The 25,296-nt window shown below is 36.9% G+C and overlaps 1 protein-coding gene across 2 annotated transcripts in view; it reads right to left on the reverse strand.

The window, feature by feature from the left end:
- Window positions 1–20,971, reverse strand: part of NLRC5 (NLR family CARD domain containing 5) — a 100,037-nt gene extending 79,066 nt beyond the window's left edge. Inside the window, exon 1 of one of the 2 annotated variants that reach the window (XM_074211262.1) lies at window positions 20,886–20,971. The gene's annotated coding sequence lies outside the window, so the exon portion shown is untranslated. Of the gene's footprint in view, window positions 1–5,459; window positions 6,121–20,885 lie in introns of those variants that run through there. The other variant, XM_074211263.1, reaches the window with a different exon arrangement.
- Between the last annotated feature and the right edge of the window lie 4,325 nt (window positions 20,972–25,296).

Here is a 25,296-nt window from a genome sequence, read left to right on the forward strand (position 1 = left end):
TGCTCATTTTTTCTATAACTCAACAAAGTATAGGCAGAGAAAAGTCTTTTTTAAAAATATGTATCTTGAGGTTCTTGCACAAGTGCTGATTCCCTCAACTTGCTTGCTTGATTCAGTCTCTCTACACTGGAAGATGGCTTCCTGGAAAATCATGATGAAGTATAAAGCAAGTCTATTGAAGAGACTGAGACAACTAAGTGGTATAGTGGATAAAGCAGTGGGCTTGGAATCAGAAGACTCTTCATGAGTTCAAATCTTGCCTCATACATTTATTAGCTTTATTACCTTGGGCAAGCCATCTCATCCTGTTTGCCTCCATTTCCTCATTTATAAAATGGGCTAGAGAGGGAAATGATAAACCACTCCAGTCCCTTTGCCAAGAAAACCCCAAATAGGGTCATGAAGATTGGAACTTGACTGAACATCACATTGAAGAAACGATGGAGGTTTCACAGACATTCTGTCTATGATTCTACTTGGGAAATCATGCATTTGGGAGGAGCCTGTTGATTGACTGAATAGCTAAAACTGTTAGTGTCATTAAAAAAAGCATAAGTTAGGGGCGGCTAGGTGGCATAGTGGATAAAGCACTGGCCCTGGAGTCAGGAGTAACTAGGTTCAAATCCAGTCTCAGACACTTAATAATTACCTAGCTGTGTGGCCTTGGGCAAGCCACTTAACCCCATTTGCCTTGCAAAAACCTAAAAAAAAAAGCATAAGTTAGCTTCTATCTTCTCTTTGCTTCATTCATATTATATGAGTTTCTCGTGACATCTGCTAAGAGATTGTGGTAAGGGTAAAGTCTTTAGGGTCTCCCCTAAGGTCATAAGACTCTTAAGAAATTGGTTTTTATTCCTGATCTCTTCATTTGTTCCAGGTGTAGAGGATGAGAACCTCACAACCCAGTGAGCTTTAGAGGTTGTTATGAATACATGCTGTGGTGGTCCCAGGCTCCATGCTGCAGTCATTCTATAAGTGATGGCCTGAGGAAAGAAAAGTGACCTTCTGGATCCAGCAGCAATATCACATTTGGAAATAATCTTGATAACATGCAAAGGAGTTTTCAACATTCACCTATTTGCAAATTTAAGAGTTCCACATTTTTTCTGGGACACTGATGCATTGTTGGTGGAGCTGTGAACTGATCCAACCTTTCTGGATAGCAATTTGGAATTACGCCCAAAGGACAATGAAAATGTGAATACCCTTTGATCTACTGGGTCTGTACCCTGAAGAGAACATGAAAAAGGGTAAAAATATCACTTGTTCAAAAATATTTATAGCAGCCCTGTTTGTGGTGGCAAAGAATTGGAAATTGAGGGGATGTCCATCAGTTGGGGATTGTGGTATATGTATGTTATGGAACACTATTGTTCTATTAGAAATCAGGAGGGATGGGATTTCAGAGAAGCTTGGAAAAACTTGAATGAATTAAAGCATGAATTGATGCTGAGGGGTAACTAGGTGCTGCAATAGATAAATTGATGCTGAACAAGATGAGCAGAACCAGATCACTGTACACCCTAACAGCAATATGGGGGTGTTAATCAACCTTGATGGACTTGCTCACTCATCAGTGCAATAATCAGGGAAAATTTCAGGGTATCTAGGATGGAGAATACCATCTGTATCCAGAGAAAGAGCTGTGGAGTTTAAACAAAGACTAAAGATTATTATCTTTAATTTTTTTTTTTTTTTTAGGTTTTTGCAAGGCAATGGGGTTTAAGCGGCTTGCCCAAGGCCACAACAGCTAGGTAATTATTAAGTGTCTGAGGCCAGATTTGAACTCAGGTACTCCTGACTCCCGGGCAGGTGCTCTATCCACTGTGTCACCTAGCCACCCCTATTATCTATAATTTTTTAAAAAGTTGTCTTATGTACTACATAATTTTGCTATCTCTAATATTTTATTTCTTCCTCAAGGATATTTTTTTTCTCAACACATTCAAATAATAGATTTAGCAAAATAGCAAAGTACAAAAAATTCCTTCCAACAATTTATAGAATTTCTAAGGAGTAATTTTTAAAATGCCAGAGGAAATAGTCGAAAAGAAAGTCACATTCAAGAAAATCTATAAAACTGATTAAATATCTGGAAGTCATTTTCCTAAGGTATACCCAAAACTTATATAGACACAAATACAAAACATTTCTTAAAGAAATAAAGAAAGGGGGGCGCTGCTAGGTGGCATAGTGGATTAAAGCATCGGCCCTGGAGTCAGGAGTACCTGGGTTCAAATCTGATCTCAGACACTTAATAATTACCTAGCTGTGTGGCCTTGGGCAAGTCACTTAACCCCATTTGCCTTGCAAAAACCTAAAAAAAAAAGAAATAAAGAACAACTTAAATAATAGTGCTCATAGCTAGGGTACTAATCTATTAAAAACAAAAAGCTTAAACTTAAAATTTTAAATTTTAATATACATTTAATTTATTTAAAAAAAATAAAAATAAACACTAATTTGTTAAAAATAAAAGTACTTCTTATGCTAATCTATATACCAATCAAACTACAAAGGGAATACTTTATAGAATATGGCAAAATAAAAAGGAGAGAAAGACACACAGAAAAGGCAAGGCTTTCCCCTCTGTCTTATTGGAAAAGGATCAGAGGAAAGAGATCCATCCTTTTATGGCAAAATTTTCCAAACTTTTTTGATAAATTTCTCCCATTGTTTAATTTTCTTGTTTTTTGATTATTCCTCTTAACATTCTAGATATTTTATCCCTCCAAATTAATTTCATTTTTATTTTGCTTGATCTATAAAGCATTCTCTTTGTAGTTTGGTGTATAACACAAACAAACCCAATACGTTACCAAAAAAACCTTGAAAAGGAAGAGAATACTAACAGCTTAAGGAATCAAGAGAGTAAAAATCAAGAAATTTTAGTATATAAAAGTGGAAGGATGGGATAATGTGGTATAACATAAAGATTAATTTTAGTATATAAAAGTGGAAGGATGGGATAATGTGGTATAACATAAAGATTGCCAGTTTTGAAGTTAGAGGATCTGGGTTTGAATCCTGTCTCTGCCACTGAACCTTTCTGGGGCTGCTTTTTCATCTGTAAAATGAGAAAGTTGAAGCAGAGGGTTTGTGAGCTTCCTTCTAGGCTGGCAATCTTATATTCTTTTTTTTTTTTTTTTTTTTTTTTTTTTTAGTTTTTGCAAGGCAATGGGGTTAAGTGGCCCAAGGCCACACAGCTAGGTAATTATTAAGTGTCTGAGGCTGCATTTGAACTCAGGTACTCCTGACTCCAAGGCCAGTGCTCTATCCACTGCGCCACCTAGCCGCCCCAATCTTATATTCTTTAATAGAAGCTAAGGCTTTCATGCTCAGATACTTACTAATTGTGTGACCCTGGGCAAGTCACTTAACCCTGCTTTCATCAGTCTCATCATCTGTAAAATGAACTAGAGAAGGAAATGACAAACCACTCCAGGGTTTTTGCCAAGAAAACCTCAAAGGGGAATATGAAGAATCAGGCAAAACAGAAATGACTCAACAGGAAGGCTACTTCTGGCTGAAGTTTGGAAGATAGTGTGTTCCAGGGTTCTGCTCTCTCCCCATACCCAATGCCAAACCCTGGAATTGTCATTCAGTCTATTCTCTCTCCTACCTTTGGAGTTTCCCTTCTCACCTAAGAAGTTGTCCTTTACACAACAAACATCAAACATTTGGAAACAAGTTCATTTAATTCATCTTCATTTTATAGAGGAAGAAATTGAGGCACAGAGGAGAGTGATTTTGCCAAAATCAGATATGAGTGAACAACAAAAACTATACAAGAACCTAAGTTCAAGTCTCTAAATTTTTCCAAGAATACTATCCTGTCATCTTAAGGAATTTAAGTTATGTACTTTAAATTCTGGATTTCAAAAATATTTTGCAAAGTTTTCCCTTCTGTCCTACTTCTATCTATCAATGCCAGAATCACTTTATAAAGGAATCCTTCCTTTTATGAGTATGTCTATACCCTGCCTGGGCTCCTGGGCTGACAAGTTATGGGGTTAATCTCATCTGTTCCTGGGCTGTGAAATGACAGTTAGTTTATCTCAGCTACCTTCAAGGACCATAAATGAATTTCTCTCCTTACCTTTATTTTAATCTCCCCACAATGTGCAATATCAACTTCCTCCTCAGGTCTGAAGAGGAGATAAAGTGAGGCCAACTGCCCAGGGCAGTGACAGTAACAATGGTGGCTTGGCAGAGGGACGTACTCAATGGACCCTCTTCATGGTGAGGGCAAGAGAGTAGCTGTGGCATGAGCCCACTTTGCTCAGTAGTCTGACTCAAAGGACCATGACTTCCCATCCCAATCTGATGTTCCAATCTATTTCTCTCTAGATAATTCAGATTTCTGGATCTCTTAAAAGATTTAAATCCATCAGCTTTTTTTAATTTTAATTTTAACAATCATCAGAGTGAACATTTCTACATATATAGCAACTCAGAGGGAAATCGTTCATGAAACTAAATATTATATAGAGCTTGCTTTTTTTAAAGCATACATAAATTCAATTTATTGCTCTCAAAAAGATTAGCTTTTTTTTTTTCAGTTTTTGCAAGGCAAATGGGGTTAAGCGGCTTGCCCAGGGCCACACAGCTAGGTAATTATTAAGTGTTTGAGGCCGGATTTGAACCCAGCTACTCTTGACTCCAGGGCCAGTGTTTTATCCACCTAGCTGCCCCAAGATTAGCTTTCTCAATACCAGTGGCATCTCTGCCCAAACCCTGGAATTCCAACTGAATTTTCCTCTAGGGTCATCATCTTGGATATACTTAGTCTCCTTAGAGAATCAATAACTCTCATTCTAATTACTACTGACACTCCTTAAGGGTATGGCCTTGAAGGTTCCTCAGGAAGTGGCCTGTTCTGGGCCAACAGTCAACGAAATGACTTTCACTGCTAACTAATCGCACCCCACCCTTCCACAATGGAATAATATATTAAATATGGCAACTGGTATTCACAAGATTCATTAGAAAACTTTGCTTTCATCTCTGATTTTTTGTCCCAGCTATTATAATGTAGCCCTCTTCTCCTGTGCTCCTCAAACCTAAGTCAAGGGGGGAAAAAAACCAGTGAGAATGAAAACTTATTTAATTACTTTGCCCCAGATCTCCAGCTGCGGATACTTATTTGGAAAGTTTCAGATAAAATTAACTGAGATTGTGACAAATTGAAAGATTTAGGTGGAAAATAGAAGATGGAAGAGGGGGAACTGAAGGCAATGGGCCAATAAATGAGACTGAGTGGAACCTTTGCAGATTAAACATGAGGATTAGAACCTGACCAACCATGATTCAATGAGAAGTTTTTGTGGCTTCCTCAGGACCCTGAAACAACTTCTACTTATTAACTTTGCAACATAGCCAATTGTCTTTTCCCTCCATCACACTCTTCCCAGAAGGAAACCCTAAGGGTGCATTTGGTTCCCATAAGTATTTCTCACCTTGAAATAGTCAGTACTCACTCTCCAAAAGATGAAGAAAAGGAATCTTTCTGAACTGGGCCTTCAGCTAGACAGTCTGCCAAGTACCCTCCAATAGCTCTGAGCTCTGACTGCCTTAAACTCCAGTTTATTTTTAGCCCAGGCCCTGCCAGCTTCTTTAGGGACATAGTGACTTGGTCAAATTGAAAGTAAAAGTATTGGAAATCCCCTTATTAACAGAAGTCATGGACCAGGAGCTTGCAGGAATTTCGGTCTGGTCAGTGATCTTCAATGAGATCTACTCAACTATAGAGGGGCGATGGGTCTTAAGCCTAAAAACTGAGCCCCCGAGTGAACCAGGTGAATCCTGAAGAATCTTGAAAGTCAGGTTAGTAACCTCAAAACCTGGAACCATGAAGTAACATTCTAGAAATGGAATTCCCAAGGTGAGGAGAAAGTGTCTGTCAGTCATTCTGAAACACATAACCTGCTTCTAATCCCACAGAGACTGCTGATCGGATGAATGGGGCTTTAAACTTTCCAAATTCTCACTTCTTACAACAACCAAGACTAGACAATTTCCATCCTTGTTGCTGAGAGTTGGGAGAGGTCAGGCTTTTATTTATAATCACATAAAATTTTATTTGAATGTTTTTTTGTTGACAGTATATATACTTTCTCTTTTTTTTAAGTTTTTTTCAAGGCAAATGGGGTTAAGTGGCTTGCCCAAGGCCACACAGCTAGGTTATTATTAAGTGTCTGAGACCGGATTTGAACCCAGGTACTCCTGACTCCAAGGCCAGTGCTTTATCCACTATGCCACCTAGCCGCCCCAGACAGTGTATATAGTTTCAAGAAAAAATTTTTAAATAAGACTGATTGTACTAGATATGTTCTTTGGTTCCTTTGGGAACAGGCTAAGGTTGTGTATTTACTAGAATGAATTTTCAATGGAGAAAAGAAGACAATCTTCTCTGACTAAAAGAATCATGCGCATCAGAAAATGTGAATTATTTTCCCAGCTCTGCCATAAATTTGCCATATTAACTTGAGTAAATCATTTTTAAAGCCTCCAGTTTGCTCATCTGTTAAATGGAGATAATAATTCTCATTCTACTATCCCAAAAGAGATATTGTAGAATAAAAGAAACTAAGACTTGTGTAAGACCTTGAAAAAAATAAAAAGTGCTAAATGAGTCTTAAGTAATCACAATCATTTTAGTTATTTGGCAAAGAATCATAGATTTAGAGCTGGAAAATATTGTAATGATACTTTTCCAGGAGTTTTAAACTTTTTATGTGTGTGGGTCTTGAACCCTTTTGGTGATTTTGGTGAAGCCTATGGAACCCTTTCAAAACAATATTTTTTAAGATGGATAAAACAGTATTCTAAAAATCATAATGGAATATAGTTATACGTATATGTATGTATGTATTTAGGTATAGTATATAGTTATATGTATCTAAGATTAGGTTTCCCTATCTTGCTTAGCCTGGTAGAAGTAGTCATTTTTTTTTTAGGTTTTTGCAAGGCAGATGGGGTTAAGTGGCCTGCCCAAGGCCACACAGCTAGGTAATTATTAAGTGTCTGAGACCAGATTTGAACCCATGTACTCCTGATTCCAGGGCTGGTGCTTTATCTACTGTGCCACCTAGCCGCCTCAGAAGTAGTCATTTTCTGCCCAATTTCACTACTAATTGGCAGGAAAATTATGGCCCACTCTCTTTTGTTTGCTACTTGGGTCAATGGGCCCTTCCTTAGGCAGACTGGTGGTCTTCATTCTCCCAGGACTCACCATATTGGTGCTGACTTAGTGAGAAAAAGTAATCAACTTTATCTCCACTGTAGCTCAGAACTCAGAGATTAAGTACCATCATACCCAGTCAAAATATTTTTACTTTACATTTTTCTTCTAAAAAAAAGTCTATTTTATTATTTTTTTAGTTTCCACTACTATTCATAGAGAAGGCAAAAAAGACAAAACCTACTACAAATATGTAATAATGGAAAACAGATTTCTGAATTAGTCATATTCTGGGGGATAGGAGTGGGAAACAAAAATAAGAAAGAAAGAGAAAAAAGAGGTGTGTTTCAATCTGCACTCGGTCTATCAGCTGTCTATCTGGAGGTAAAAACTATAGTGTTGCTATTTATGTTGTTTAGAGTTACTAAGTCTTTCATAGTTACCATATTTCTGTAACTGAGTAACAGTAATTCTCTAAGTTCTGTTCACTCACTTTAAAAGTTCATACAAGTCTCTCTTTCAAAACCAGCTCCTTCATCATTTCTTATAGTATAATAGTATTCCCATCATATTCATATAACAGATATTTTATTTGTTCTTTCAACTATATACAATAATAGTTTTTACCAATCACTTTTTTGTAAGGTTTTAGTTTTACAGTTTTACAGTTTTTCTCCCTCCCTCACTTCCCTCCCCCCTCCCCAGGACAGAAAGCAATCTGATATAGGCTTTACAACTATTCATATTACATAACTTATTTAGCCATTCTTCAATTAGTCATTCTCTGATGAGCTATCCCTCAGTTTTCAATTCTTTGCCACAATAAAAAGATCTGAAACACACATATACACACATGTGTATACACACACACTCTTTCTTTGATATCTTTGAGTTATAAACCTAGTGACAGTATTTCTGAATCAAATGATATGCAAGCTTAATTACTTTTTGAGTAGAGTTCCAAATTGTTTTCCAGAATGGTGTGACTAGTTCATAGCTCTACCATAGAGCATTGCTTTACCTATATTTCCATAACCCTAAAATATTTTTTTTAGTTTTTGTAAGGCAATGGAGTTAAGTGACTTGCCCAAGGTCACACAGTTAGGTAATTATTGACTGTGGTCAAATTTGAACTCGGGTCCTCCTGACTCCAGGGCCAGTGCTTTATCCACTTTGCCTCCTAGCTGCCCCCTAAAATATTTTTCAAAACAAATCCACATAATCCAGACTAAGAACCTCTAATTCTAGTCCAACATCCTCATTCTAATGATGAAGAAATGAAGGCAGAAAATGTTTAAATGATTTGCCCAAGAGTATATTGATGATGTCAGAACCAGTACTAGAAATCACATCCTCTGACTTCAAATTGGTGTTTTTTTGATCACACCATTCTAAGTTACTATGATGAAGATTTGGGGACAGTTTCATGTACATTTGATTCCCAGGGTCCTGGGATTCCTCCCTTGTGTTCTGACACTAAATCAGAAAGTGTAATATCCACATATCCCTCAAAACATTAGGAAATTTCTATTATTGCAACATGGAGAAATTTCATTTAAATGGAAGACTCAGAAAATGAAATTGAGTAAATTCATGAAGAAACTAACAGAAAAAAAAAACCTATGGCATAGATAGATTTAAAAGTGAGTCTGAGGGACAGCTAGGTGGCGCAGTGGATGGAGCACTGGCCTTGGAGTCAGGAGTACCTGAGTTCACATCCGGTCTCAGACACTTAATGACCTAGCTGTGTGGCCTTGGGCAAGCCACTTAAACCCATTGCCTTGCAAAAAAAAATAAATAAATAAAAATAAAAAGTGAGTGATCAAATGAATTAGATCAAAAGAGTGACTATTACCTATAGTACACAAATTATTCTCGAAAATTGAGAGAGAAAACACTCTACCAATCTAATAGTCTAATAACAAAACCAAAGTAAAATACAAGAGAACCATAGCTTAATATTGAGGCAAAAAAATTAAATAAAATCCTAACAATAAATTTAATAACAATGATGCACTCTGAGAGAGTTGAATTTACATCAGGGATGCCAGGATAGTTCAACCTTAGGAAAACAGTTTTTATAATTAATTATATTAAAAACAAAAAGACAAACCTCATGATTACACCCCAAAATGTAAAAAATAGTTTTGACAAAGTACAAAATTCATTTGGGATTTTAAAAAAATCATTACACACCATACATAGAAAGAATATTTTTCAGTATATTAAAGAAATCCACTTCTAAACTTTAAAACTAGCATTATTTGTAATGGGGAATCAGTAGAAGATTTCTTCCACTCTACCTTATTTGATATAGTTCTAGAAATACTAGTGTAACAATAAGACATGAGAAAGGAATTAAAGGCAATGGAAATATTTGGAAAAGGAAATGAAATATTTTTATTTACTTACAATATGAACAACATCAAAATTATTTGCTACTGGTTAAAAAAAATAGAAAAGCAGATCAAGAAAATAACAACTCTAAGTTTAGAAAACCTTAGAGAATCAACTAAGAAACTAATCGTGACAAGTAATAGCTTTAGAAAAAGTATCACTATATAAAATAGATCCAAAAATCATTACATGGTAACACAGGGGTTTTTAAGGTAGGGGCTAATGAATTTAAAACAATTTTATTTGATCATTGTATATTAAGGACATTCTGAGAAGAGGTTCATGGATTTCACCAGATTGTCAAAGGGGTCTGTGGCACAAAAAAATAACTATTAAATGTATAAAAAATCTTAGGGTCAATCTATTAAGATAGTAATAATAATTATAATAATAAATAGCATTTATATAACTTTACAAATATCTGATTTTTCCTATAACAACCCTGACAGATCCTATTGTTATTTCCACTTTTCCAAATGAAGAAAGCAAATCTAAGAGTGGTTAAGCAACCTGCCCAGGGTCACATATCTAGTTAGCAGAGTGGGCTCAAATTTGAACTCAGGTCTTACTGACATCTTCTGGTTGCCAGCAGTGTTCCATTGCTCAAGATATTCATCTATCCATCCATCCATTGACACATATATGTGTATAATATACACATTTACACATTTTAGGGCTATATCTGTATGTATGTATGTATGCACGCACATACATACATATATAGAACTGCAAAGCACTAAAATTATTTTTATTGATAATTTGTTTCTCCATCTCTGAATATTTCCTATTACATTCCACTATTCAGTGAGTAAACCTTTCTAACAAAGATTAAAAATAAAAGTTTAAAAAAAACCAGTTCAGGGGGCGGCTAGGTGGCGTAGTAGATAAAACGCCAGCCTTGGAGTCAGGAGTACCTGGGTTCAAATCTGGTCTCAGACATTTAATAATTACCTAGCTGTGTGGCCTTGGGCAAGCTACTTAACCCCACTGCCTTGCAAAAAAAAAAACAAACAAAAAACCTAAAAAACAAACAAAAAAAAAACCAGTTCAGTAAACCTAACAAACACAGAAACCATTTCTGATGATACATGTAATATGCTTTGCATCTGCAATGTGAAGAAGGAAAAGGAAGAAAATTTTCTCAACTCTTCTCTGTGGTCAAATTTGGTCATTATAAATTACGCAGCTTTCAGTTTCCTTTTTAAAAAGTCTTTCCATTTCCATACAAAACATGCTTTAAAGACTCAAACAAGGGAATGGATAGTCTTTGCTTGAGGTTAGGCAATGATATAATACAAATGACATTACTATCTAATTTATAGACTTACGGTTATTTCATAACAACATGGGGGTATTTTCTAGAGCTAGGCAAGTGTTTTTAAAAGCTTTATTTGGAGGAAAAAAGATCTAGACTCATCATTTAAGAAAGGAAGAACAAAGAAGGAATAGCAATCAGAGACTAAATTTATATCATAAAGTAGCCATAGTCAAAATTATTTGATACTGTTTAAAAAAAAAGTAGAAAAGCAGATCAGGGGAACAACTAGATCAGATTGCATCAGAAATATTTAAATTCCATAATCTATCATTCAATAAATCCAAGAACATAAATTACTTGAAAACAGACTTCTTATTTGACAAGAACTTCTGGGAAATGTAGGAAACAGTTTAGAAGAAATTAGATTTAGAACAACAGCTTATATCATATACCACAATAAGCTTGAAATGAATACACCATCATGTCACAATATTTTTTAAAATGACCAGAGAATAAAAATCTTTTACAGTCATGATTAGGGGGAGAATTTTTAATAGAACAAAGATCAACAATGATCATAAAAGAATTCCAAGTATATGAAAATGACAAGTTATCACATAAACATAACAATGCCACTAGAATAAGAAAGGAATGTGTAACTTAGAAATCATATTTATATCATAAGTGTCTGATATCAAAGATAAGGAGAAAACTAACACAAGTATACAAAACCAGGAGCCATTCCCCAAAGAATAACTGATCAAAAAAAATCACTAAAAACTTCTTTAGAATTGCATATTAGAACAACCACATAAAAGAATGCTCCAAATCACTAATAATAAGAGAAATACAAATCAAAACAATTATAAAGTTTTATCTCATACCTAACAAAGTCTCAAAGATGGAATAGTCAGTTTTGGAGGGAATACTGAAAGACAGGTACATACTAACATATCAATGTTAATGGAGCTATGTTCAATTATTTTACATGACAATTTGAAATTATATAAATAAAGTGATTAAAAGGCTAATTCTCTCTGCCCAGAGATTCAACAGGGCACATATCACAAGGAGGTCAAAGATAAAAAGGGAAGTCATGTAGAGCCAGGTCAATATTAATAATATGTTCAAGTAATATGAAATTCAATTAGTGTAAATTATAAAACAATACCAGGTTGTTAAGGTGAGCCAAAATTCTATTAATGCAATGTGTTTAAGGTTAGTTCAGGGTTTTAATATGATGCTATATCACCAATGTGCATTCGCTTATTGTCCCATGTGTATGTGGCATATTTCTTTAAACCATATTACCAATAGTTGTGCTGATTTTTTTAAGAGTTTGTAACAAAATGAACAAAAAGTAGTTTACTTTCAGATGAAAACACTACTAGTCAAAAAAATGCTTACTGTTACATTAGAACAAAAAAAACTGATATAATTGAATGTCATGAATGTAATTAAAATAACTTTGTAGTTATAATAACATTGGAGAATCTGAACCTATGATACATAATATTAATAAATTATGCAGGCAAAATGACAGAAAAAGGCAAAACTGTACCAGTTTTTTTCCTGTTTGCAAAAAGCATAGGGAATAGAACAGTATTGTAATAATAGAAATACTGCATTTTTAGCTGCATTGATTGAAGATTGTAATCCAAAATGTATTTCTCTAAACATAGTAGCTATTCCAACAAAGACTTTCAAGGTTAGGTAAGACAATGAAAGAAAATGGACATAGGTAATACAGAAACTTTTATGCAAGTTTTTCTTGGTCTGATCACTTTTAAAATTGACTTTAATTGTATGATTTAAAAAAATTTTTTTTTTATTTAAGGCAATGGGATTAAGTGACTTCCCCAAGGTCACATAGCTGGGCAATTATTAAGTGTCTAAGGCTAGATTTGAATGTAGGTCCTCCTGACTCCAGGGCCAGTGCTCTATCCACTGTGACACCTAGCTGCCCCTCAATTGCATAATGTCAAAATTAGCAGAAGAGAACAGTACAGATGAGGACTTGGCAGTTCAGCTCTATTGCTCAGTCATTTTTCAGTCGTGTCCAACTCTTTGTGACCCCATTTGGGGTTTTCTTGGTGAAGACACTGGGATGGTTTGCCATTTCTTTCTCCAGCTCATTTTGCAGAATGAGGAAACTGAGAAAAACATGGTTACGTGACTTGCTCAGAGTTCCACATTTAGGACAGATTTTAACTCAAGAATAAGAATCTTCCTGACTCTAGGCCTAGTACTCTATCCACTGCACTACCCAACAGTTAAAAACTGTATCCTGATATTTGGAAGAGAATAATTGAAGAAGGCAAATACACTAATCAAGAAATTTTTAATGTGTTTGAAACAGGTTTATTCTGAAAAAAGTTACTTTCCAGAAAATATTCCATGAGGATTTAAAATGTCTAAGGTTCATGTAACACTTTTGCTGGGAAGTAATACAGTAATACAAAAATCATTATATTTTTATTGGTCCTGAAATCTTCAAACTCTGAGAGGTTACAATTAGCAATCATTTTTGGGTCTTTGATACTCACAAAAGAAAGTAGAGATAAAGAACACAGTTCTTGAATTCTGGTTTTCAAGTTATTTTACTCCTGGAAGAACAATATCAGACCTAAAATATCACTGATTTTCTTTTTTTCCCCTTAATAGTATTTTTATACAATTACAGCTAAAGATAATTTTCAACATTCATTTTTGTAAGACTTTGAGTCCCAAATCTTCTTCCTGCTCTTTTTCTTCCCTCCCCACCCCCCAAGATAGCAAGCAATCTGATATAGGTTATACGTGTACAATCATGTTAAACATATTTTCACATTAGTCATGTTAGCACTGATTTATGATAATCATTCAACTACATTTGGTGAGAATATGAGCATGCAAATTCAATGAGATGTGTATAAAGATCTCTGCACTTACAGATGCATTAAGATTGAAAGAAAGAGAAGACAGTTCAGTCTACACTGCTAAAATATTTTTTAAAACTATATTCTCATATGTCAGTAAAGGTTTATTTTTAGGGATGATATTCAGTAATTTTTTATTTTTAAATTATACTTTCTTTAACAATTGTTCAGAAATATATTTTCTTAGTATTTGTTGTTGCATTAATAAAATATTTAAAAATTTATTTTAAATTATTCATTTCATATTTTCTTTCGACTAGAACTAATGACCATATATTAACTCTAGACATTATGATTTTGAATAATATGACCATGATAATACTTCATGGAATTTATTATTTGCACTAATCAGGATTTTGTATATACCCAAACTATTCATAGCAGTACTTTTTGTGGGAATGACTAAGTAAATTGGACATGCTATTTTTTTAAGAAGTGTGGAATATAAAGAATTCAAGAAGGCTTACATGAACTGATACTAGATGAAATATGTAGAACCAGGAAAACTCTAGGAATGACTACAACAAAGTAAACAGAAACAACAAAGCTCAGACTCAATACCACAATGGTCAAATTTGATCCTAGAGAAAAACTGAATAAATGTCTAGGGAGGCATCCTTCTTTGTAAAGGTGGGAAATAATGAACATAGTATATTGCATTTATTGTCAGACATAGTTGTGTGTTTGGATGATTTTATAAATGCCTTTTGTTTTCTTTTTACTTTTTTTATTTCAAGTTAGAGTTCCATAGGTAGGCGAGGGGGCTAGCACATATTTGGAAATGAAAATTGGATATAAAAATGTTAGTAAAAATAAGACTCACTATTTTTTACATGGAGGCAGAGTATTAGAGAATGTCAAGATTTGGGGAAAGAAAAGAGAAAACCAGTGAAAATAAAACTGAGTAAAGATTTAAAAACCAACTTTCAAATGGCATCCTGGGATGTCAGCAAATATTCAACCCAACTTTTATCACCCTTCCCATACTCAGAAATGGTGCTGGATGATGAGGGTTCAAGTCTAGAAAAATAACTTCAAATCCCTCCAGGTTTTCCGGCTTTCAGGGTAATCTCTGATATAATATTGTCAAAGGAGCCTAATCTACAAACTAGATTAATTAAAATTCATATGTTAGAATGAAATACACATCACGGTGTATGTATGTATATAGAGTTGATCAACCTTGAGATTGGATGCCACTCCTTTCAGAAATTCAGAAAGCTAGAAACAATGCTAGGAGACCAGCTATGGGCAATACTATCCACATCCAGAGGAAGAAAAACAAAACAAAACAAAACAAAACAAAACAAAACAAAAAATGCTACTGGATCTGAGTGAACACCACATTCACTTTTTAAAAATTTCTCCAGTGCTTCTCTTTCCTATCTCATGGTTTTCTTTCTTTTCCCTTAATCTTAATTCCTCATTTGGAAAATGACCAATCTGTAAACATGTTAAACACAAATTTTATATATGATATTCACTTGATTGTTCGCTGTTGAGGGGAGGGGGGATTGGGAAGGGAGGGTGGAAGGAAATTATATAATTTAAAATATGTATATGCATGTGGATGAATGTTGAAAAACTTTCATAACATGTAATTGGAAAATTTAAATAAAATGTCAATTGGAAAAAAATTAAAAATAAAAAAATCACTCACTATTACTAGCTTTGTTGAGTGTGTGGAATTTCACAAGTTTATGAAATCCAAGTGGTACATCTGTTTTTGGTGTTGCAAGGCTTATGGACAATGAACCCTAACCCTGTGAGAGCATATTAGCATTAGTAACTATCACTGTGAATGTATCTAGGTGTGAATGTATATAGGTCTGATCCAGACTCTTGGAATAAACTCATTTGTGAAAAAAATTCACATGTTAGTAATGTATGCTGAAACAGGAGAAATCTTCTAGGTGCTGTGTGTCAAACTTTTGTTCCTATGATTTGTAAATTCCAGACAAAATCCAGACCTGCATAAATCTAGACAAGTACAACATCATAAAAGAATTATTAACTTCGGGATGATGACTTTGAAGTTTTACAAATAACTGAGGTGATTTGATTATGTTTAATGGACTAACTCCAATGTGGCACAGAAACGAGTTGGTTTACTACCTCAAAAAACCCTATTGAAAATGACCTCAACCTCCTCTGAACCTCTTCCATCTCCATCAGGTGCTGTTGCAAACGCTCAACTCTAATCCATTTTTACATGGGTGATAGCCATTCCCTATCCATCCTCTTCCCCTTGCTCCCTTCCTTTACTATCTTAATCCCCATCCCCCCTGCTGCCACTACTTCAGTAGCTACACTTTTCATTGATTGTCTTTTTACTTCCTTATGCTATTGATCCTTACACCTGTTGTGCCTTATTAAAGTGTGATTGTCACCCTTTTCCTGCAGTTAATAACGATCTTTCCCAATGAAAACCCAAAGAACAGGGCCCACCTGCCCCATTTCATAATTTTGTGAATTAATGATAAGCTCCATTATTTGGATTATTCTTATGTTTGTAACAAAAAAGAGACTTGTAGTTAATCTTTGTATTCTCAGAAAATACAATTTCCATGCCTACCGAATATTCTGTGGCATGCAGAGCTTCTCTACATTTAGCCAAACTTACACTGCGGCAATGAGTTTATATCCAATTTAAAAAATTATAATGACATTTGTGCTTTCTAGTCAGGGAAAAGTGTGGGTTTTTTTTTTAACGAATACTACTGATCATCTAATAATCTGATAATTCACCTTTGTTTAATGAGTTCAAACTCCTCTGTCTAGTATTCAAGAATATCCACAATTTGGTACCATCTTCCTTTTCCAGATGAATTCCAGATCAATCTTTTCAATATAGTCTATACTATGATCAAACTCTTCCACTGTCTCCTCTGACTACCAGATGAATCTCTATGATTCCATTCATTTGAGCATGATGCTTCCCATACGTTTCTCCCTTCTTTACCTGCTGAACTCTTCCCTGTCCTTTTATATCCAAATCAACTTCCATCTCCTTCAGAAGCCTTTCCTTATCCCACCAGCTGGCAACAATCTTTCTCCTCAGAATTCACATGGTTCTTTCCTTTGGAACTCTATCATCACTTGTCATGTGATTTTTTTAGATTTTTTTTTAGATTTTTTTTTCAAGGCAATGGGGTTAAGTGGCTTGCCCAAGGCCACACAGCTAGGTAATTATTAAGTGTCTGAGGTCGAGTTTGAACTCAGGTACTCCTGACTCCAAGGCCAGTGCTCTATCTACTGCACCACCTAGCTGCACCCATGTGATTTTTTATAGGTATATTTGATAGTATCTCTGTCTCCCTCCTAGATCATAAAAATCACACTTGTTACAATGAGCAAGCTGATGATGTTTGTCCTTTGTACTTGAAGAAGACTATGACATCAGGGAGATGATGTCACGACATGCACATGAATTGTATTTGAGTGAGGGGTGCAATACTAAGTCATTAGCCTCAGGAACCCTCTGCGTCCACTGGCTAAATATGTATCAGGATCATTGGGAATGACTCTGGATGCAAGGCAATCAGGGTTAAGTGACTTGCTCGAGGTCACACAGCTAGTAATTATCAAAAGTCTGAGGCCAGATTAAAACTCATGTCCTCCTGACTCCAGGGTTGTGATCTATCCACTGTACCATCTAGCTGCCTAATGAGTAAGCTTTAAGTCATGAATTACTACATTCTCTTGGAAATTAGAAATTACTATTGCTCAGATGATAATGGAGAAATATGTGATGAATATGAGCAGACTGAAACATGTAACAAATAAGGAATAGTGAAGAGAATTGAAGTAAAGCACATCACTTTAAAAAGGTACAATTAGAAAGGATGGCCTGGTGCATGGCAAGAGTAAGGGATAATATGTTCCACTGCTATCTTCTCAACATCAGGAGAAATTGAGGAAAGTTCTCTGGAATATTTGACCAGCCTTTTGTAGTGAATGGGAGGAAATGGGTAAAAGAAGTTTATTTTTTATAGGATGGGAAGGCATGGATGGATTATGAATCTGCATTTCTATGCTCTTGTTTGATCACATATTCATTTGAATATTTGAAACTACTATTTCAGAACAGGAACAAGGTCTTATTGCAAGTCTATATTATTCTTAGCTAGGGTGACTAGATGGCACAGTAGATAGAGCACCAGGCCCAGAGTTAGGAAGACCAGAATTCAAATCTGGTCTCAGACCCTTACTGTGTGACTCTGGACAAGTCTCTTGACTCTTTTGCCTCAGTTTTCTCATCCAAAATAAGCTAGAGGAGAAAACTACTCCAGTATCTTTGTTCAGAAAACCCTAAATGAAATCAGGAAGAATCAGAATGAAATGACTGAACAAGAAAATCATTCTCAGAATCTACCACAAAAATCTGTACATAGTTTTATTAACAAATGTTTACTTTATAAACATTTACCATATCAACAACTCATGAGGTCATATATAATCTTACGTGGACACACACACACATCTTACACATTTCCCCAGTTGTATAGATGAGAAAACTGAAGTTCAAAGAAAGCACTAGAATTCAAGCCTCAATACCTAGTCCAGAGAAGTCTTTCATATGCCAGCTGATGCAACCCCAGCTTCTTCTACTCTGGACGTTACAGAATAAGCTTACTGTTACCTTGATATTTGTTTCAGTCTCCCAACTGCCCACAAGAGCACATTTCTCTAAGGGCACACTGGGGAAGGAGAGGGAAGGATGACTACCTGTGACTGGTGACTGACCTTTTCCATAGGAAAGATAAGAGAGTGAGAGTTATGACTATGGAAGTATCTTCTAAAAGAACCTTGGGAGAACCTAAGGAATTTTATGTAAATTTTCCTTTTTTGATTGGTTTATTCCAAGCTGGCAGAAGAAAGGATAATATGTGGATTACTTTAAGTGTTGTATAATATCTACCAAATATTAAAAGAAGTAGAGTTAGGCCTCAAGAGAATTGGGCAGGTCCTTTATGAAAATTTTATTATAATAATAATAAAATTCATTATTACTTTAAGGTTTATAAGGCACTTTTTATTCATTAGTTCCTTTGGTCCTTCCAGTAACCCTCTAAGATAGGTTCTATTATTATCCCAATTTCACAGTTGAGGAGACTGAAGTTCAAAGGTCAAATAAATGCCTTTCCCAGCATAACATGGTTGGTAAGAATCTGAGGTGGGATCTGAACCCAGATCTTCCTGGGACTTCATGCCCAGAATTCTATCCACTATGACACCAAATTGATGAAAAGTGACCAAAAATGATCCAAGAAAGGAAGTGGATAGGTTGTGATTTGTCTTGGTGATGGCAGTACCCATTTAGATGAAATGATGGTTCTATCAGAGTTTAGTAGGATTTATTCATAGATCAGGTGTCCTTACAAATCCTATCTTCTCTGCTTCCTTATTCTGGTAACACTAATGCCAACACCATGACTTACCCATGACCAACTACTCTACTACCTGCCATCTTCAGTCCATTCCTCCAGCTCTGATTTCTCCTCTTCTTTACAAATATAATAAATCTAAAACCACAGACATCAAATTCTAAGTCATTCTCTTGATAAACACCTCCAAGCAAGAAGGTTATACAGTCATCCCTTCCTTGTCACAGCAGTTAGAGGTGTGGCACCCCAACAATCTGGAAATATGCTAAAATATTTTTGGCCTTCACCTCATCAGAGAAGTTTGAATTATTGTTTATTAAAGATAAAATTTGTTAATATTATACAATACTAGAAGGATAGATATTTTTGAGTTTCTAAAGTTTTCCAGTGTTATCTGCTCATATCTTCTGCGGCTTTTTTGCAAAGTTCCCCATAATTCTCATTTAATTTCATATGCCAATCCACAATATATCTAAACTACTATGTGGAAAGGATCATTTTAGCCAGAGCTGGGTCCCAGATTTCACAAGCATACAACAAGGTCAGTACAATGGCTCCTTAAATCTTCAGTTCAGTAAGCCATTCTGTCTAAAGATCCTTTCTAACTCCCTTTGTTCTGTAAAAAGAAGTTGATAACTAGATAGCTAACAGAGTAATTTAAAGTTTGCAAAAGGTTTTACTAATATCATTTATTTGATTGTATCGATTATATTGATATTTACAAAACCCCTTTATAGGGGGCTATTATTATAATAACTAATTTTAAAGAGAAGACAATGAAGGCCAAAAGAAGTTAAGGGTCACACATGCTATAAATGTTTGGAGGAGGGAATTAAAATTCTGGTCTTTCAGATTTCTAATCCTCTATCTACTACTTTAGGTTATTGGCAGTCTTCCAACTCTTAGATTTTGTCTTCTAAGGTCCTTTCCAGTTTGATAGTCAGTATTTTAAGGTCCCCTCCAACTCTGACATTCCGCTTCTAAGGTCTCTTCCAGTGTCGACTATTTTTCTGAGCCTAAAAAAACCCAATTATGAGTATTTCCAAAAGTATTTTTTTCATCCTTAAAGGGGCTGGATTGTCCAGTAAAAGAGAGGAAACTTTTCTCTCTTTGTCGAAATTTCACCTACTTGCTTCCTTCCTGTTCTCACCTCTTTACCCAGGTGGCACTAAAACATAATCTTTTAGGGACCCCAAAATACGAAATCAGAAGAAAGGACCTTTCGAGATTCAGCTCGAAGAAGCCGAAATGTTAGCTCCAAGTCACATAAAAGAGGATAAAAGCGGAGGATGGGGACTCGGTCTCTACTCTGCTCCATTGTGCTCACACTTGTGGCGGCTTCAGAGGGGGCCGGCCAAGACGCGCTGCGCTTCCAGATGCGCCCTCACAGTTGCTAAAACCACTCTTGTCAGTGCTAAGCGGTTCAGAAACCTGAAGTCCCTTCCAAGAAACACTAGAAATCGCCCCGCTAACCCCCCAGTTCCCCACCCCGGTCCCAGCCCAGACCCTCGACCCGCAGAAAAAGGCTCTCCAAAGTCTCACTCTGGAAATGTTGCTTTCCTCGGAGAACTCTGAGCATCTCTTGCCCCCCAGGGCCGCCTCTACGCGCAAGTGTCCCCCCCAGCCCCGGTCCTGTCGGGAGAAAACGAGGGGGACCCCACTGGTGGGAGGGGAAAGCGGGTCTCAGAGGAGGGGGCGCCCGGGTTCCAGGGCGGCCCCTCGCCCCCCGCGGCGGGACTCACCGAACGCGCCCCCTCGGGCTTCCAGGGGCTCGTCCCGCCGGGTCAGCATCGCCCCCAGCCGGGACCCCCGCGGCCGCAGACACAGCACCTCCAGCGGCTCCCGGCTGCAGAAATGAAACTTCGCGGCTCCAGAGCCGGCTCCGGGCCGCAATCAAAACCAGCCAGTTGCCGAGAAGTCACGTGAGTTCTTCTAGCCGGCCTCCGCGCTGCCAGCCTCCGCAGCCGCTGCGGCTCTCACCAGTTTCGGCTGACTGGTCCCGGCGCCCTCTCCCCGGCTGCTTCTACTTTCTGTCACCTGGGTGCGGCTAGGAACCCTTTCTAGAGGGTAGGACCGGGAAGACACCTTAAGTGTGCTGGGAAAAGGAGGCTGCAAAGCCTAGGAAACTCATTTCTCAGCTCTGCACCTCAGTTTCCAAATCGGTAAAATGAGGAGAATACTTGATCATAGTAGATGTAAACTGGAAGAGACTTTAAAAAGTCAACCCATCTGCATCCTCATTTCACAGCCGCGGAAACAGGGGCCCGTAGAGGTTAAGAGATCCTTGAAGGTCTTGAAGATAGCAAAGAACAGAACCAGGGTATGAACTTGGGTCTTCTGCCCCCAGATGCAGAACTTTCTCCTCTATATCATATATTTTTTTATTTTTTTATTCCCCCCCCCCCAGTCTTACTTCCCTCCCCACCACGGAAAGCAATCTGTCAGTCTTTACTTTGTTTCCATGTTGTACATTGATCCAAACTGAGTGTGTATAGCATATATTTTTTTTGAGGAAAAGTGTTTTTATAATGTGAATTATTTTATTTATCTGTGTCTAACAAATGTGTGGTGATTGTTATAACAAGAAAACACTACATTTGCACACCTTTCAAACTTCTTTCAAAGAACTTTCATTTCCCTTTTATATGTCATTTGATCATCACTGTAACCTAAAGAGATGGGCAAGCCTTCCTCCACAGTCCTCATCAGGGAAACCCCAGATCCTTGAAAGTTATGCCAGAGCAGCAAAATTCCTGGCAGGTTCCACCAAATTGGAAAGGATTTGAATATAGGCTTAGTGATAGACTGTAGGTCTGCTGTCTGAAGACAGTTTTAACTAACTCAGAGAGGCTCTGGCAAGGGGTTGATCATTGGGTGATGAATCTGGGGTCTAAATTGACTCTGGAGAGCTGTTGACTAAGTCATGGTGGGCTTGAAGTTTACCCTGGTCCACACTAGTAAAATTGTGCATCCTTGAAATTTTAAAGTAGGAAAGGTTTGGCATCATTTTTGAAAGCATGGTCTGTGCTGAGCTGAGATCTGCTTATTTGGGGCCAGTTGCTGAGTTACCTCTATCTCAATGTTCTGAGATAGCAGTTGCTCATTTGCATAAGACTGCTGCTGATTTTGGGAGTGAACACAAAACAGGAACTCCTTGACTGTATGCTGCTTCAGAGGTGTATGCAAATCGGAGAATTTTAAAGTTAATAACTGGGGGGGGGGGGGTGGCTAGGTGGTACAGTGGATAGAGTACCGGCCCTGGAGTCAGGAGTACCTGAATTCAAATCCAGCCTCAAACACTTGGTAATTACCTAGCTGTGTGGCCTTGGGCAAGCCACTTAACCCCATTTGCCTTGCAAAAACCTAATTAAAAAAAAAAGTTAAGAACTGGGAAAATATGGGCACCAGAACTTTTGGTTTATAATTGTGAGAGATCTTCTCTGTAGCTCAGCACAGACCAAGAGTTTGTTAGTGTAGTCTAGGGCAGATCATAAAAACACCTTGACTTAGTAGACAGCTCTCCAGAGTCAACGTAACTCCCAAATTCATCACCCTGTGATCAGTCTATTGCCCGAGCCTCTATGAGTATTTTATTATTATTGATCAAATGTATTTTACTTGATTATGGCTTAGTGACAGAAAAATGAATATTTAGTTTCTGTGAGATAAAATGAGGTAACTTGCAGAGAAGACCCAGGTGATGAATCTGAAAGGTAAGTAAAAGAACAGACTTCAGGGATTTGTCCAAGAGATTGTCCAAAACAGATCCACAGTCACTTGGAAGACAGACATTTTGCTGGTCAGAGAAACTGAACTTTTCTCTCTATTGCCATCTACTACTTAAAAGAAGAGAACACAAAAAAGATATTTACATTGCTATCTGCTATTACTGAAAGATCAAATGGAAAAAGAATTTTGGCAAAAATCTTGGAGAGACTTTTGCTAAATTTAGAAGAGCTGTTGAAGACCTTTGTTTTTTGAAGAGGCCTAATGAAGATTTAAGTGAGGTAGAGTTGTACAAATTCGTTAGCCTCCCTCTCTCATCCTGAATCATCAAAATCTAGAGGCAGGACAAAAGTCAAGAAGACTGTCCAGTTCCCTGACCAAGGTCTAAGTGCTCCAAGAGTGTCTGCTTCAACCACCTTAGTGGATCTTGGAACGAATTGTTCTCATCTGTACATTGCTGGGGAAAGTCTTCACATATTCAGGATAGACATCCCTATAAGTCAACAACACCTTTGAAGCCTGCCACTTACCTTCAATCTGTCTGCCCATTCCTGAGACAGTTTACCACCAGGGTGTGGCTGCTGAGTATATTGCACGTGAGAGTTGAGTGAAGGTGGACCTCAATGGTAGATGAAAGAACACATGAGGGGTGGCTAGGTGGCACAGTGGATAAAACACCGGCCTTGCAGTCAGGAGTACCTGGGTTCAAATCCAGTCTCAGACACTTAATAATTACCTAGCTGTGTGGCCTTTGGGCAAGCCACTTAACCTTAAAAATAAAAAACGCATGAAAAAGACTCAACAAGCCTTTATACCAGAGGTGCTAGTCCTCACCAAACACTCCAAAAGTCCCTGCTAAATTTAGAAGCATACAGCTAGTTCAGCAGAACACTACAAGATATTAGCCAAACTGAAAATACAAATTCCTGTCTAGGAGCAAAAGAAAGACTTAGAAATAAACCACGGGGTGGGGGGGGGGGCAAGTCATTTAACCCCATTTGCCTTGCAAAAACCTAAAAAAAATAAATACATAAAAAAAATAAACCATAACATATCTCATTCAGCTGAGAAGCCATAACCTATGAGATAGTCCTGCATAACATGGATTATCTTAGTTTATTAATGGAAGTATTTCCCCTCTCACTTCCCCCAACACACACTAAAACTCTTCTCAGTAAGGAACTTATGGAGAATTCTTGAGTCAGAAAAAGGACATTGAAGCCCACAGTTGCAGGGTTTTTGAATTGTTCTGGTCACATGTATTCTCTACCCATATTTTATACCCTGGAACTTTTAAGTTTATGCCCTCTCTCCCCTTGGATACTGTATGTATTAATGGAAAGGTGTAATGGGTGAAATGTCATGCAAATTCTATGTTTGATTTGTATTTTAAAGTAAATGTTTTAATTAAGACTAATTGAATGATAGTGACTGATTTGTCCATGAAAAACATACCAATGAAGGCTGATGAACTACCAAGTTTGTAGGAAAAGTTATCCACAAGGCTATACCTAGGACCCTAAGAATAGTGCCTTCTTTCTGAAGAAATCCCAATATGTCTTAAGGAGGCAGGTTGAGAGAATATGAACTAAAGAAAGAGTAAGTCCCTTTGCATGAGAATGTGAGTAAAAGTACCTACTATACTGTCACAGAATTAAACCACTGTTGTAGGGGTTGTCTCTTCTAAGGAAGTGTCATTGTGTCACTCAAAGGAGAGGAAGAATAGATATTTCTAATCTCTCACCATTCTTAAAGGAAGATGTTACTTCCTGTCAATAGGGGAAACATCATGTTGAAGTCATAAGCTGCCATTCCATTCTCCTCAGAGTGAGAAGTTATCAATTAGAATTATATCTATCTGCTCCCTTAAATATTATTAGTCCAGGAGATATAGTCATCGAGTTCAAGCTCACTTCTGGCTAACATTAATAGAGGAAACAGGACCTCAAGTTTTGTATTCAGTGTTTGAATCCCTTCATATATACCAGTCAAAATAGAGCAAGGTAACTTGACTCATCCAAGAGAGTCCTAAATTTCATCCAAGGGAAAATTCTTCAAATTCCTCGAAGTTTCTAATCGATCAGAAAATGATGGAGATTGCCAATTCCTCTAATGCTGACTTCTTCCCAGAGTCTTTTCCATCAGCAACCTGAAATGGAGTTGGAAGCCAGAAATGCCCAAAGTGTGCCAAGACTATTGAGCTTGAAGAGAACTCAAGAATGATTCTGCCATTCTTACTAACTCTGCCCTGTCCCTCCTGCAAACACAGAGCATTCATATCCACCAGTGAGGAGGGAATTCCATACAGATGGCCTTTGGGCCTGAGGTACCATATTCTATTAAAATTATTTGTTGGACCCACATAATCCACACACAAGTAATTCACATGGCTCAAGTGATTGTACATAAGAATGGATTGAAGAAAAT

The sequence above is a fragment of the Macrotis lagotis genome, chromosome 1, assembly GCF_037893015.1.
Source record: "Macrotis lagotis isolate mMagLag1 chromosome 1, bilby.v1.9.chrom.fasta, whole genome shotgun sequence".
NCBI lineage: Eukaryota > Metazoa > Chordata > Mammalia > Peramelemorphia > Peramelidae > Macrotis > Macrotis lagotis.